Here is a 15,038-nt window from a genome sequence, read left to right as displayed (position 1 = left end):
TGAGGAGAACTGCAATGTTAGAGAGAATCGTGAACTGCTCAGAGACCATTAATGCAGAGAAGCAGCAATATTCATCAAACATATAAGTGGTTATGACTTATTTACTTGGTCTTCAAAGAGCACAACAAGGACCTGAGTCTCCTGCCTGTCAATAACCCTCAGCTCAGCCAATCAGGGTAGAGACTGAGGATGAGAGGCTGAGAGTTCTCACTAAAGAGCCCAAAGGATGCCCAGGTCACTGGTGGGGATCACTGCCCAAGCACTATTTCAGCCCCACATTTTTGGGTGGACCTCCCATAGTGGGAGCTGCCGAGCACTCCCCCGCCACCCACCCACACACACACCTACACCCACACCCACACACCCCCCCGAGGGGACACTAGAAGCAAGAGAAGAAGAGAAAGGAGGGAGGGAGGGATGGAGGAAAAGGTGAAACAAAACGGACAAACCCTAATGTCCTCTGTGATTCTGAGGGATAAAATCCCAGGTGCAGAATAAAATTCTGCCGCCTTAAGCTCGTGTTTTCCATGCCTAGAATTCATCTGTTACCAGATAGATCAGACTAAACAGGTTTCAAACCTCAAGGAGGCTCTTACCTTCTAAACAGGGATGGCTGTTTTCTAGTAAAATCAGGAAAAGGGAAGGAGAAAACTGGAAAGAGGTTCCTCCTGCTGCTCACGTACCTGAGCCCAAATACTTTCTCAGTCCTCAAAGAGAGACCTGGAGAAGGAGACTTGCTGAAGCAAAGCCACAGGGGTCTCTGAGGTTTCCCTGGCCCTTCGCCCTTGTCCTGCCTGGCTGATGTCAGCATCTCTCTGTGAGGTCACCACCTCCCCACCACCTTTGACCAATAGTCTGAGGTCCTGCAAAAGGCCTTTGTGATGTCACTGCCACATCCCTCCCTTGCTGTGCTAATGTCCTGCCTCTTGCCAGGAACTTTGGAGGTTTGAGCTACTCCCTGTGGATCACTCCACTCAAGGAGCGTTCGTTCTCGGAAGCAAGCCAGCTAGACAGGAAAACATCAGATGCTGCTCCCAATGCTACACTCCGTTTTTCAGAAATTAGTCAACTTTATGCCCTGAAGAGACCATTAGAGCATCTAATCTGACCCCCTGCATATCATAGGCCTCCTGTATGACACAATAGCTACTTTTGGGGCAAACACATTACACAAAGGCATCTAGTCTTCATTGAATGACATCAGGAGATGGTGAATCCACCACTTTCCTTGGTAGCTTGTTCCTGTGGTGAATCATCCTCCCTGTTGCGAATCATCCTCCCTGTTGCTTATTTGTGCCTTCAGTGTAATATGAATTTGTCTCTTTTCACCTTCCAGCCATTGGGTCTTGTTATGCTTTTCTCTCCTAGATTAAAGAGCCCTTTAATAGCCAATCTTTTCTCTCCATTAAGGCACTTCAATGAAGGCACCTTTCAATCTTCTTTTGATAAGCTAAACAGGTTGAGCTCTTTCAATAGCTCACTAGAAGGCATTTTTCTCCAGCCCTCAGAACATTTGGTGGCTCTTTGCTGCCCCCGCTCCAATTTCACAACATCTTTTTCAAATGAGGACACCAAAACTGGAGGCAATATTTCAGTATCAGTCTCACTGATGCTGTGTCACCTCCTGTGATGTTATTGACATAATCTGTAACTCTATAGATCACCGTTGCGACCACTGTTCTATATTTGCAGCCAATATTGTAGAAATGTTGTCGTGTAAGGGGTGTATGGAGAGGTTCTGATTGGCTGATTATAATGATGCTATCTCTACATGTGTATCATTTTTGCTGTTGACGTTATGAATATTGGCTCTATGCTGCCCATATTTCAAACTTGTGCTACGCTTCCCGGGAACACCCCAGCCAGACAAGTTGGTGTCAGTTCTGCCTAGCCTGCTTGATGGCTCATTAAGGACCACAAGTTATGCAACTGACCCATTGAGAGAAGGCAAGGTATGCAGCGACCTGCCTGTGGACAGAACTTTAAGGTTTTTTTCTATGCCACGTGCTGGATAGAGTGTTCTTGGGACAAAGAAAGCAAAAACCACATGGCAAAAGATTATAAAATGCTGAGGCCTCGCCTCCACCTTGTTTTCAATCCTGCTTCATACCTCTGTAGGGACTTTGCTACAAACTGAAGCTCTCTACAAAGGACTGAATGACCCATCCCAGCTGTGGATGGACTCCAGAGACTTGATTTGAACCTGCAGTTTATTCCATCACTGCTACAAGCCTGAACCAAGATCTTTGCCATTACTGGGTGTGAAGGGTTAAAATCCATGTGCAGTTTATATAACAACCTGGTCTATGGATTGTGCCAGCTCTTTTCCAGACCCAAAGTCCAGAATATGGTCAAGGGAGCAGAGGCCTAGCAAATAGTGATCAGCTAAGAGAAAGCTGGGGTAAACGGAAAGCCTTGCTTGCTAAGATAGGCCTGGTCAGCAAATTGCCAGGAGTTGGAGCTAAGAACTAAGTAATCATGTCTTATTCAAAGTTGCAGATTGAACAAAGAATCCCTGTTCCTATTGTGTTTGATTATTCTGTAGGGAGATGTTCTTCCCACACATCCAACCTTGAATTTATGAGAAGTTGGCACGTCAGTATAAAATATGGCATCCTTCCACCTCCCTTCCAAGGGACCAATGCCTTGCCTTTAGACAGACAGAAAACAATCTTTATTGCCATATACTTTCACTGTTTCTTTGCTTTAACACCTACAAATTTACCTGTTGGACCATCAAAAAGAGTTGCTCCATTTCTATGGACCTCAAATCAGAATTCAACATAGATATTTTATACTAATAACATTTTATCAAAGTATTCAGTAAGTGTTAACCTGCTAACTTGAGACTATAGGCGGAGACATTATGTAACCTGCTAGCCACTGGCTAATGTGCTGTCTTGTCTTGCTGCAAAACCTATCTCGGGGTGTGGAGCTGCCTACCCTGTCACTTTCCCCCACCCATGAAAAACTTATGTATTCTATTGTAATCAATTGATTGACAGTGTCTCTGAGCCTAACAAGCAAGGTGACTCTCCTTTTATTGACCTCTACACAGTGTAGATTTATCTCCTTCACAGACAGCTGCTGAATAAAGAGGAGATTCAGAAGCCAGCACCCAGTGGTGCCTGGCTGAATGTGCCTCCTCTCCCCACAGCTTGGTGATCTTTTGAAGAAATGGAGAAGACTGCCGTTGCCTAGCTGTACATTGCTTGCAAAAGAAACAGGTCTTTTTGGTGACAAGTGTTGAAAGGAGTCACTAGGCAAATGTGGAGACAAGAAAAAGATCTCCTAATTGAACTTGCATCTGTGGATGCTGAAGCCACAACACAGAGTGCTAAACGCTATATGATCACGGCTGGAGTCAGAAGAGTCTCTACCAAAGCCTTTTTTCACCAGCAGGGGCCTCTCTGTGCACAGAACTCCTGGTAGCTTGATGGCTGCAGGCAGTGGAGAACTCTATTTTGGCATCTCTTTGTCTCTTTTGTGGTGAACATCTGCAGTAACTGTTAAAAGGCCTCTGGATAGTGGTCTTTGGGAAGAGCTGATTGAAGAGCCTTCCTAGTAACCAGGAAATCTTGGCTTGGCCTGACAGTTCTTCCTTGCTGAACCTAATGTGTCTGTTGGCTCCTTTTTCGTATCTCTTCATAAGAAAGAAAAGATCTGTCATCAGAATCCTTCTAAGTGGTGGTTCAAGACAGAGAGAGCCTTCCTTGCAGCTAAGTCTTAGTGCCAGGGGGCATGTCTCACCACTGCAGTGCCTCCTGTTGGCCATCCTGGCGATTAGGTCTGCCCCACCAGTGCACCTTCATCCAGTGGCATCTGGCTGCCATCTGTTCTATCATTAGGACCCATGTCGCTCTCAGGACTTCAATGTCCTCTTATGGACAGAGCCCTCTGGCTGTGCCCCACTCAGTTCTCTCCCCGCTTCCAGGGGGCAGCTGTCCTTCACCCTGACACTTGCCTCAGTGGCCAGCTGCAGTCCAGGGTGTAGCCACCTGTGTCAGTGGCGACTGAGGCAAAAGGGGTGCACCTCCAACCCTCACCATCTGTTTCCCTGGACCACTTCCCCACAGACCTAGCACCTTCCTCCACCTTTGTATAAGGGCCTCAGTCCGGCAGTAATCAGCCAGGAGGTCACTCATGCTCCCCTTACCCACCCAGCACTACTCTGGCCATGGTACCCCTCCTTCTCCTTCTCCTTCTCCTTCCTTCAGGCAGCAAATCCTCCCTCCTCAAACTCCAAGGAGTGACTAACTTGCTGTGCTGAGCAGCCCTTTATATATGGGCTACTCCAGCAAACCTTCTCCTGATTGGCTCTCCCAATAAGCCCTTTCCTGACTGGCTGGGTTCTGCACCGCCTCTGTAAGACTGCCTTAATTTTTTTCCTGATTTCCTGATTGTTTGGGGCAGTCACCCCACCACACTTGGAAAGTGGCAAATGAGAAGTCTAGAGCTGAAGGAAAGGTTACCATGACTCAGAACTGAGCAGAGGTTGCTGTGACTGAAACACAGATCACTAATCAGTATATGATCACAGTGGCTGGTGGGAGAAGCACATGTTAGAAGCCCTCTGTCAACTCAGCTGTGGCTTTCTGTGCACAGAGAGCCAGACACCTCAAAGTCTACAAGTCTTGAGGGAAATGGGGAAGGTCTGTACTTTGGAATTTGCAGGTGTTGTCCTGGACCATCAAATGGAACAGTTGTAAACACTTTCTTGAGGCAGGCACCATGGCTTAGCTGGCTAAAGCACCTGTCTAGTAAACAGGAGATCCTGGGTTCAACTCCCAGTGGTGCCTTGTTGTATGGCTTTTGTCTCCTCTGCTCACATTTTCCTGTGTCTTTCTAGGAAACAGAAGAGACCTCCTTTGGTATCCAAGTAACTGCTTGCTAAGGAAAAGGCTTCTTTGAGAGAATAATTGGAAAGAATCAAATCACAAGCCAGGAGTTGATGAAAAGGCTGCTGTGACTGGCATTAGCGTGGCGGTTGCTTCAACTGCAATTGCTGCAATATGAGAGCCTGTGCCACACATCCTTGGGGTTCGCTGGGGATGTCCACACACAGGCCATGTCACCTTCCTTTTGATTGTCACTGGTGAGAAATGGAGCAGCTGAGAGAAAAGTCCCAGAGAGCAGCACAGTGGCTAAGCTGGCCAAGGCACCTGCCAGGTAAAGTGGAGGTTAGAGATGTAGCAGCCAGTGGTTCCTTGCCATATGTGTCTGCTCTTCCCACCTTTTGGTCAATCTTTTGAGGAAGCAGAGAAGACTGCCTTTGCCTTGCAGTGCAGATGCTTCCAAAAGAAACTGCTTGTTTTTTTCTGACAAGTGTCAGAAGGAGGCACCTAAGAAACGTGGGGACAGGGAAAAGGTCATCGTAACTCAACTTGCATCCATGGCTCTTGAGGCTACAACACAGAGCACTGAGCACTGTAGGACCACAGCTGGTGACAGAAGGGGCTTTTCCAAAGGCATTTTCCACTAGCAGGGTCCTCTCTGTGTGCAGAATTCCTTATCGTTTGATGTCCGCAGGCCCTGGAGATCACCATTTGGCATCTCTCTCTCTGTCTCAGTGAACATCCACTGTGGTAGTTGAAAATCTGTGATGAGATCTATAGGATGAAACCTGAACAGAGGGACCCCTGAGCCCTGTGTCCCACCACCTGGATTCCCTCTCACACTGTGATGCTGTGACAGGCTGCAAATCTCTGGCACATATTTCACTTACACAGACATCCACAGGTCGGGGAACATCCAACTGAGTTACATGAATGCTTCTCCCAGCCACTCATAAAACTAATGATAGAGAGCCTCCGGCCAATTCCCCCCAGCTCTGCAGCCTTGCACCCCTGGATTATACCGCAGGAAGGGCGAACCACAGCGGCTGCCTCCTCCACATGAGGGAAAAAGGCTTGACCTGCTAGCCCTGCGGACTAAGTCTCCAGGCCTCCAGCTTGCCCCATTCGACCCAACGGCTTGATCTTGTGGCCAGAATTATTTGCAGTTGTGATTTCCCTCAGCAGTACCGCACAGGGGTCCATGGTCAGCTCCAGCACAGGCCCCACAGGAAGACTTAATGCTCAAGCTGCAGCACATGCTTTGCAGGCTTAAGGCTGGGCTTCCCATAGCAGGAGAGAAGAAGACTCAGACCCTGGTGAGGCAGGCTGGGGCTTCCTGGATCCCATTTGCTCACAGCCAGCCCTCTGCTCCCACTTCCAAGTCATCAGTGACGCCCCCAGGTCGGCCAGAATGAAGCAGCAGTTTTCACTGCCCCAAGTCCACTTATGGCTTACAGACAAATGCCAGACCCCCGGCAGCCCACAATCTCAGCCAGAAAGGAGCCCACTCAGCCTCACTATTGCTTCTTTTCCTTCCCCCTAAAACTCCACTTCTCCTGACCTACAAGTAGCCATCTCTGGGATGCCAAGAGGCAGGTAAAGGGTTCTATCTCCCAGAAGTGAACCACACCTCCATAGGTCCGGCCCTCAGAAGGGCAGGTGGGGGTTTCCTGGATCCCAGTTGCTCACGGCCAGCCCAGGTCCCCACCTCTAAAGCCATCAATCTATAGGCCAACCTCCAAGGGGAGAGGAGGCCAAGCCACAAGCCTCCAAAAGGTGACACACCTAACTGCTCTAGGTTCTCCAGACTGACACCAAGGTGTTTTCTCCACTGATGTCAGCACCCTCTGTCATGTAGGGGTTGGAGTTATCTTAGGGACAGGCCAATAGCAGAAGGAGGAGCGCCTTCCTGGACAGCAAGGCGATTTGAGGAAAGGAAGCCAGCCTGTTTCTGAACCAGGGGCCTTTTGTGTACTGGACACATGTGATAACCACTACGCTACAGAAACTCTGTCTGCTTAGCTTGTGCTCGCCCTGGCACACACTGATGGGGAAACGTAGAGCGAGTGGTGGCAGCCCTCCAATAGCTCAGCTGGCAGAGCAGAGGACTGGACCTGGTGCTCAGGAAGTCATCCTGACGTCGCCCTTCTGAACCTTGCTTGAAGGAAAGCTTCTTTTTCTTCCCCTTGCTGACGAAGAACAAGAGAAGAATGAAAGGGCAGATGGGCCAGCTCGGTGCAGAAGCCCATGCTGTCTTTTCCTGCTGCATAGCCTGAAATGAGGGGTTTGTGGCAGTTAAAGGAACTGCTGCACTTTCAAAAAACAGCCCAGCCCTGCACAAAGGGAGAAAGAAGAGCCTGCTAGAGCTTGGGATTGAACCACAGACCTTTAGCTTAGCACTCACCCAGCTGAACTACTGCAACAACTGCTAGGTTTCCTTTTAGCCTGTTGCTTTTCTGTCTGAGGTGCTTTTGTCAGTGGCCCATTGAGACAAAATTCACATTTGCGTTCCTTAGCTGGCTAAAGCCCTTATTTCATAAACCAGGCAATCCTGGGTTCAACTCCCAGTGGTGCCTTGGGAAGTGGCTTTTGGGGCACCTGCAATTGGCTACTGTCAGAAGACAAGATTCAGAGCTAGATGGACCTTTGGTCGAACCCAGTATGGTTTTTCTTATGGTTTAAATTACATTCACAGGCACTGATAATAGAGTTCCTGAAAGTTTAGATGTTAAGAGCTGATAGGTCAATGGTCCAGTCCCCTCAAGGATGACCCCCACCCTCTGGGGCAGGGGCAGGTCTGAGCTCTCACACCAAATGCCCATTGTGGCTCCCAAAATCTGTGAGCAGCTCATTTACTTTACACCCAGGATTGAGACCTACTTTTTGTCCAGTGTCTGAGAATGAAAATCCTAAACCACCCTTTGAAATAATGAAAGCAGCAGGATGTGCTATTGTCCCTGCCCCAAAGCAGACAGACCAATGGAGAAATGCCACTGAGTCCAGGGTAATACTTCACTGCGGTTTTACCATTTCCACTTGCTAAACTCCCTCCCAACCTTCTGGGCTCCTATAGCAGGGTACTGAGTCTGAGCCCAGACATGTGCACTGCAACTTTACTCCAGACCTAGCTGCATGATCCTGATTTATGTGACATAGACCAACCGTGGGTGTTTCATTGCACTGGAGACATAGCCTAACGTTATGTCTACACTGTGATTAAAACACCCAGGGCACCTGTCTGAAAGCCCGGGTCAGCTGACTCAGGGTTATGGGACTTCGACTGCAAGACTATAAAATTACAGTGCAGACATATGGACTTGAACCTAACCTCTGAGACCCCACGAGGGGTGAGGGTTTCTGAACCCAGGCTTCAGTCTGAACACAAATATCTGCACCACAGTTTTTAGCCTCTCAGCTTTAGCTCCATGAGCCCAAGTCAGATGACCCAGGCCAGCCATGCTGCCACATTTATCCCAGGAGGGATGGACTCTAAGGGTACGTCTCCATTGCAATGGAAGCCCAGGTGTGGCACGCTGTGCTCAAAGCAGCACCCTGGTAGCCCCATATTCACCACTCTCATATAATGATAACATGGTTTGTACGAAGTCTGCCTTGTGAGCTATCATTTCAAAAGTCTTGATCTGTTGAACATTAATATCATGTTGGATTGTGTGTGCTCGCATTGGTTGGGAAGTTATAAAGTTTTGCTCTGTGTGCATTACTGAAATATGTTATAAGATTGGGAAATGCCCCCCACCAGCCTTTCAGGTGTGACAATGGAGGAGCAAGACTGGCTGCTAGCCCACTGAAGGTATCCACATTCCCAAGGACTATCCCAGGAACCGTGTACAATGCAGACTTCTCCGAGATAGCCCAGCAACAATGGACATTGCTTGACTCAAGTCGTAGCAAAGGTATTTCCTAGCAAGTTGGAAGAAACTATGAAAGGGGGGTAGAGACATTATGAATTGGCCTCCTTCCCCCACAACTCAATACCTGTAAACACATCTGGAGGACAAACACTGAACTGAGATAAATCAGAAGAGAATAATAATAATACATTCAAATAAAAGTCCCCAAACAGACTAGTATTGGCTTTTCAGGAGAAAATTTTCAGTCTGGGGAATTTTGTTTTCTCAGTCAGACCTTGCCAAGGGAAGCAGGTAGAAAATGTTTGAGTTTCCTCCTTCAGAACAGCTTGGCCTGGACACTAGCTCTGGTCCACGGTTGTGGCCTTGCTCAGGATGGAGGTCTTTTAATTATTTGGCAAGTCCCAGGGGTGTTTGAGGGAGATGATGAGGATGTTACCTTTTGAGATAAATACTAAGCAATATAGGACTAGAGAAATTTTTTTTTAGAAATCTGGGATTTAGACATTTAATTTAAAGCAAGGGGAGCGGTCTGAGTTTCTGAGAAGGTTTTTGTTTGCAAGAAGCAAACATTGTTGGGTCCTGTTATTGTACCAAAGGGGAGATGGTTGTCTATAAAGGAGAGGTGAAAAGTAAATGCATCTGATGAGGATTAAATTTGAACCCATGTGTGCAGAGGATAATGGATTAGCAGTCCATCACCTTAACCACACCAGCCACCTCATCTGAACTGTTAAAAACAGGACAGGAGAAGAAATCTAAGGCCGGCAGTGATAGGACAATATGGAGTTTTTAAATATTAAGCGGAAGCAGGGGCTGAATATGCTCCCCCATCACATCTGGTGAGAAGCTGTGGGAAAGGCTTCAGGAACAGACCGTGTTTGGATAGACACACCTACTCTGCCTACATATGCAGCATGATGGGGCTGCTTCCCCAAAATGACCAATTTTGACTGGTGTTGGGTTACAAATCACTTTAGGATTGAGTGGAATGAAATGTTATTATCCTTCCTGTATGAGTGAAGGGCAGCAGAACATACCTAGTCCATTCTGATGGAGGGGTAGGTGAGTGAGGAATAGCTTTTATTGGACTGCATAGAAGTGATTGCGGACATCATCCCAAACCAGTGGTCCCCAAACTTTTCACACTGTGCCCTCTTAACCATGGCTGTGGCCCCTTGGAAGCCGCAGTCGAGAACCTGGGCTGGGAGTGGTACTGTGGCTTGCTGGGGAGAGGGGTACAGACACAGGTAAAGGGGTCGCGGCGGGGCCAGGGGCTCAGGCTCAGGCTGAGGGTAGGGTAGGCTAAGAGCTGGGACAGAGTGGGGATGAGTGGTGCTCCCTGCCTGCCCTCCATGGGGGCTGGCTCAACCATGAGGTGCCTCCATGAACATACCTCTGTGCCCCCCTAGGAGGCGTGCCCCACATTTTGGGAATCACTGCCCTAAACTGACACCTAGTCACTAAGCAGGGGCTAGTGATGCCAAAGCCCAGGGACAGGGAGCTTAGCCAGAGTGGCGCCTGCAGGTCACAGTGCTGGGGGGCTGACACAGGCTTCAGTGCTCTGGAACAGCTCTGAGCCATACCCAGGCAGAGTCCTCATCAGTGTGACACCGCCCAGGGGACACTGTCACTGGGGGAAACCTCCTTGCCTTCAGCATGACCTGGGACTGACCTTGGACCCTTTCAGCACCTGTTCCATGCCAGGCGCTTCCTGTAGTGAGTCACCTTAGCAGGACACCTGGGAAAACCTTACACTCCCCTCCAAAGGAGTCATGCAGCCCTAACTTCCACAATCCCCAGTGACTCTCAGCCAGCGTTGTAAAACAGAAGGTTTATTAGTGGTCTGGAATACAGCCTGGGAAAGTTCTTTGTTAGCACAGGAAGTAGGAAGATTCAGCAAAGTCCATCTTCATGAGACCCAAAACTCAGAGCCTGGGCTCTCCCCTTGAGTCTCAAAACCAGCAGACTCCTTGCTTCCAACAGCCCCAACTCAGCCAGGCCCTTTTGTCCCTCTTCTGTCCTTTGTTCTGTTTCCCTGGCAACCTGGTCACCTGGCCTCCACCTCTTTCTTTGTTCTCTGAAGGACGTAAATCACACCGTGTAGAGGTCAAGCAGAGGAGTTTATTGCACACAGCGCTGGCGGAGTGTCACCTTGCTTATTAGGTTCAGAGGCTCTGTCAGGGTCTGTTTCCCACCTTGAACTTTAGCGTCCAGAAAGTGGGGACCTGCCTGTTACCTTCTAAGCTTAATTCCTAGCTTAGATCTTATCACACTGCCGCCAACCCAAAATATAGTATTTGGGTACACTCTTTGTCCCCCAAAACCTTCCCTGGGGGACCCAAGACCCAAACCCCCTGGTCTCAAAACAAAGGGAAATAAACCATTCCCCCCCATCCTTTCTTCTTCCCAGATTTTCCCCTCCTTGGGTTACACTGGGAGATCACTGTGATTCAACCTCCTTGAATCTTAAAACAGAGAGGAAATTCACCTTCCCCCCCACTTCTCTCCCCCTCTCAGACTCTTCCTGAGAGAGATACAGTGATCCTAACACAGAGAGAAATTAACCTTTCCTCCCCTTTTCTCCTTTCCCCCCACCAATCCCTGGTGAGTCTAGACCCCGTTCCCTGGGGTCTCACACAAGAATAAAAAAAAATCAATCAGGTTCTTAAAAGAAAAACTTTTAATTAATGAAAGAAAAAAGTAAAAATTATCTCTGTAAAATCAAGATGGAAAAATATTTACAGAGTCTTCAGCTATATAGACTAGAGGGACTCCCTCCCCCTAGAATAAAATACAAGTTACAGCAAACAGAGGTAAAATCCTTCTAGCAAAATACACATTTGCAAATAAAGAAAACAAACAAATGGAATCTGCTTTCTATCTATTACTTACTATCTGGAACCTGAGAGTCTGTTTCAGTAAGATTGGAGAAATCTGGTTACATGACTGGCTTCTCTTAATCCCAAGAGAGAACAGAGAACAAAGAAAAACAGCACAAAAAAAAAGACTTCCTTCCACCCAGATTTGAAAGTATCTTGTCTCCCGATTGGTTCTTTGGTCAAGTGTCAGCCAGGTTCACTGAGCTTGTTAACCCTTTACAGGTAAAAGAGACATTAACCCTTAACTATTTGTTTATGACAGGCACTGTCAATTAATTGATTACAACAGAATATATAGATTGTCCATGGGCGGGGGAAAATGATGGGGTAGGCAGTTCCACACCCCAGCTTAGGTTTTGCAGCAAGACAAGATAAGCATATTAGCCAATGGTTAACAGGTTACATAATGTCTCCACCCATGGTCTCAAGTTAGCAAGATAACATTTAATGAAGACTTTGATAAAATGTTATTAGTATAAAATATCTATGTTGAATTCTGATTTGGGGTCCATAGGAATGGAGCAACTCCTTTGATTGTCCAACAGGTACATTCCTAGGGGTTAAAGCAAAGAAACAGTAAAAGTATATGGCAATAAAGATTCTTTTTTGTGTGTCTTAAGGCAGGCGTTGGTTCCTCGGAAGGGAGCTGGAAGGATGCCATATCTTATACTGACATGTGCCAACTTCTCATAAACTCCAGGTTGGATTTGTGGGAAGAACGTCTCCCTACAGAGGAGGACTAAACACAATAGGAACAGCAATTCTTTGTTCAATCTGCAACTCTGAATAAGACACAATTCTTTAGTTCTCAGCTCCAACACCTGGCAATTTGCTGACCAGGCCTATCTTAGCAAGCAAGGCTTTCTGTTTACCCCAGCTTTCCTCTAGCTGATCACGATTTGCTAGGCCTCTGATCCCTTGACCATGCTCTGGACTTTGGGTCTGGAAAAGAGCTTCACAATCCATAGACCAGGTTGTTATATAAACTGCACATGGATTTGAACCCTTCACATCCAGTAATGGCAAAGATCTTGGTTCAGGCTTGTAGCAGTGATGGAATAAATTGCAGGTTGAAATCAAGTCTCTGGAGTCCATCCACAGCTGGGATGGTCATTCAGTCTTTGTAGAGAGCTTCAGTTTGTAGCAAAGTCCCTCCAGAGGCATGAAGCAGGATTGAAAACAAGGTGGAGGCGAGGCCTCAGCATTTTATAGTCTTTTGCCATGTGGTCTTTGCTTTCTTGTTCCCAAGGACACTTTATCCAGCATGTGACATAGAAAAACCTTAGAGTTCTGTCCATAGGCAGGTCCCTGCATACCTTGCTGAGTCACAAGGCGTATCTGCCTTCTCTCAATGGGTCGATTGTATAGCTGATGATCCTTAATGGGCCATCAAGCAGGCTATGCAGAATTGACACCAACTTGTCTGGGGTGTTCCCTGTAAGCAGAGCACAAGTTTGAAATATGAGCAGCATACAGCCAATATTTAATACGTCTACTACAAACAATGATACACATCTAGAGATAGCATAATTCTAATCAACCAATCATACCTCTCCACAGAACCCTTAAACGACAGCCTTTCTACAATATTGGCTGCAAATATATTACAGTGGTCGCAACGGTGATCTATACAGTTACAGATTATGTCAATAACGTCACAGGAGGTGACACAGCATCAGTGAGACTGATACTGGAATACTGCCTCCAGTTTTGGTGTCCTCATTTGAAAAAGATGTTATGAACTTGGAGCTGGGGCAGCAAAGAGCCATCAAATGTTCTGAGGGCTGGAGAAAAATGCCTTCTAGTGAGTTGCTGAAAGAGCTCGACCTGTTTAGCTTATAAGAAGAAGACTGAAAGGTGACTTCAGTGATGTGTTGAAGGACCTTAATGGAGAGAAAATATTGGGCATTAAAGGGCACTTGAATCTAGCAGAGAAAAGCATAACAAGACACAGTGGCTGGAAGGTGAAAAGAGACAAATTCATATTACAAATAAGGCACAAAAATTCAACAGCGAGGGTGTTTCACCACAGGAAAGAGCTACCAAGGAAAGTGGTGGATTTGCCATCTCTTGATGTCATTTCATGAAGACTAGATGCCTTTCTGGAATGTGTTTGCCCCAAAAGTAGCTATTGTGTCATACAGGAGGCCTGTGATATGCAGGGGTCAGATTAGATGCTCTAATGGTCTCTTCTGGCCATAAAGTCGACTAATTTTGAAAAACAAAGTGCAGCACTGGGATCAGAGTCTGATGTTTTACTGTCTATCCGGCTTGCTTCCTAGAACGAATGCTCTTGAGTGGGGTGACCACAGGAGTAGCCCAAACCTCCAAAGTTCCTGGCCAGGGGCAGGACATTAGCACAGCAAGGGAGGGATGTGGGCAGTGACATCACAAAGGCCTTTTGCAGGACCTCAGACTATTGGTCAAAGGTGATGGGGAGGTGGTGACCTCACAGAGAGGTGCTGACATCAGCCAGGCAGGACAGGGACGAGGGGCCAAGGAAACCTCAGAGACCCCTGTGGCTTTGCTTCAGCAAGTCTCTTTCTCAAGGTCTCTCTTTGAGGACTGAGAAAGTATTCGGGTTCACGTATGTGAGTGCCAGGAGGAACTTCTTTCGAGTTTTCTCCTTCCCTTTCCTGATTTTACTAGAAAACAGCCGTCCCTGTTTAGAAGGTAAGAGCCTCCTCGAGAGAAGGGGTGTCCTGGGCATGTCACAGTTCGGATGCCAGTGGCCCCCCACACTGTAAGGAAGCTCCCGCCACCCTGCTCTGTGTTCGCGGTGCGGGAGAGAGCAGCATCCACGGCAGTGATTTGCTCCTGGCTGCCAGAGCAGAGCAGCTGACTCAGCTGTCAGAACTTTCTGGAGCTATGAAAGGGGAGGGCCCATGGCTCTGTAGCAGGAACGCAGGATAGGCGAGTTCATGGTGACCATTGTGGGATACTGGAGGAGGCCAGTTATGGTGATATAATGAACAGCAGTGTCTAGTCTGTCACTTCAAGTTTGCTTCAAAAAGCTCTAGAACTCTCATCAAACTTGTTTTATTTTGTCAGCAAAACAGGGCAGTTTTGTCGCTAGATGTGGCATTGCAGTGTGTACACCTGCCACAAGCTGCCGACTGAGGTAGCGTTGTGTGTTTTTCACACACCTGAGCAACATAATTCTGCTGAAACAACTTTGTAGTGCAGACCTGGCCAAAGATTCACTCACACACAACTTGTAAGGAAAAACGTCACCTGCTCCTCTGCTTTGCAGAATCCAAATACAAGCAAAGCTTGTCAGGCCCTGGTGGCGATGGCAGGGAGTCAGGTGTGGGCAGACACTGTATTTTAGCTACCCACAGGCACCATGGGTTAGCTGGCTAAAACATCTGTTTCGTAAACAGGAGATCCTGGGTTCCACTCCGAGTGGTGTCTTGCTGACTGGTTGTTGGGGCACCTGTTTTTGGCTACTG

General features: G+C 47.5%; 1 non-coding gene across 1 annotated transcript; it reads left to right on the top strand.

The window, feature by feature from the left end:
- The first annotated feature begins 4,725 nt into the window (after positions 1–4,725).
- Positions 4,726–4,799, top strand: TRNAT-AGU (transfer RNA threonine (anticodon AGU)). The gene has a single exon. It is a non-coding gene; the product is annotated as a tRNA-Thr (tRNA).
- The last annotated feature ends 10,239 nt before the right edge of the window (positions 4,800–15,038 follow it).

Source organism: Gopherus flavomarginatus (genome assembly GCF_025201925.1).
Source record: "Gopherus flavomarginatus isolate rGopFla2 chromosome 13 unlocalized genomic scaffold, rGopFla2.mat.asm SUPER_13_unloc_3, whole genome shotgun sequence".
NCBI classification, from domain to species: Eukaryota; Metazoa; Chordata; order Testudines; family Testudinidae; genus Gopherus; species Gopherus flavomarginatus.
This window is presented reverse-complemented; position numbering and strand designations above follow the sequence as displayed.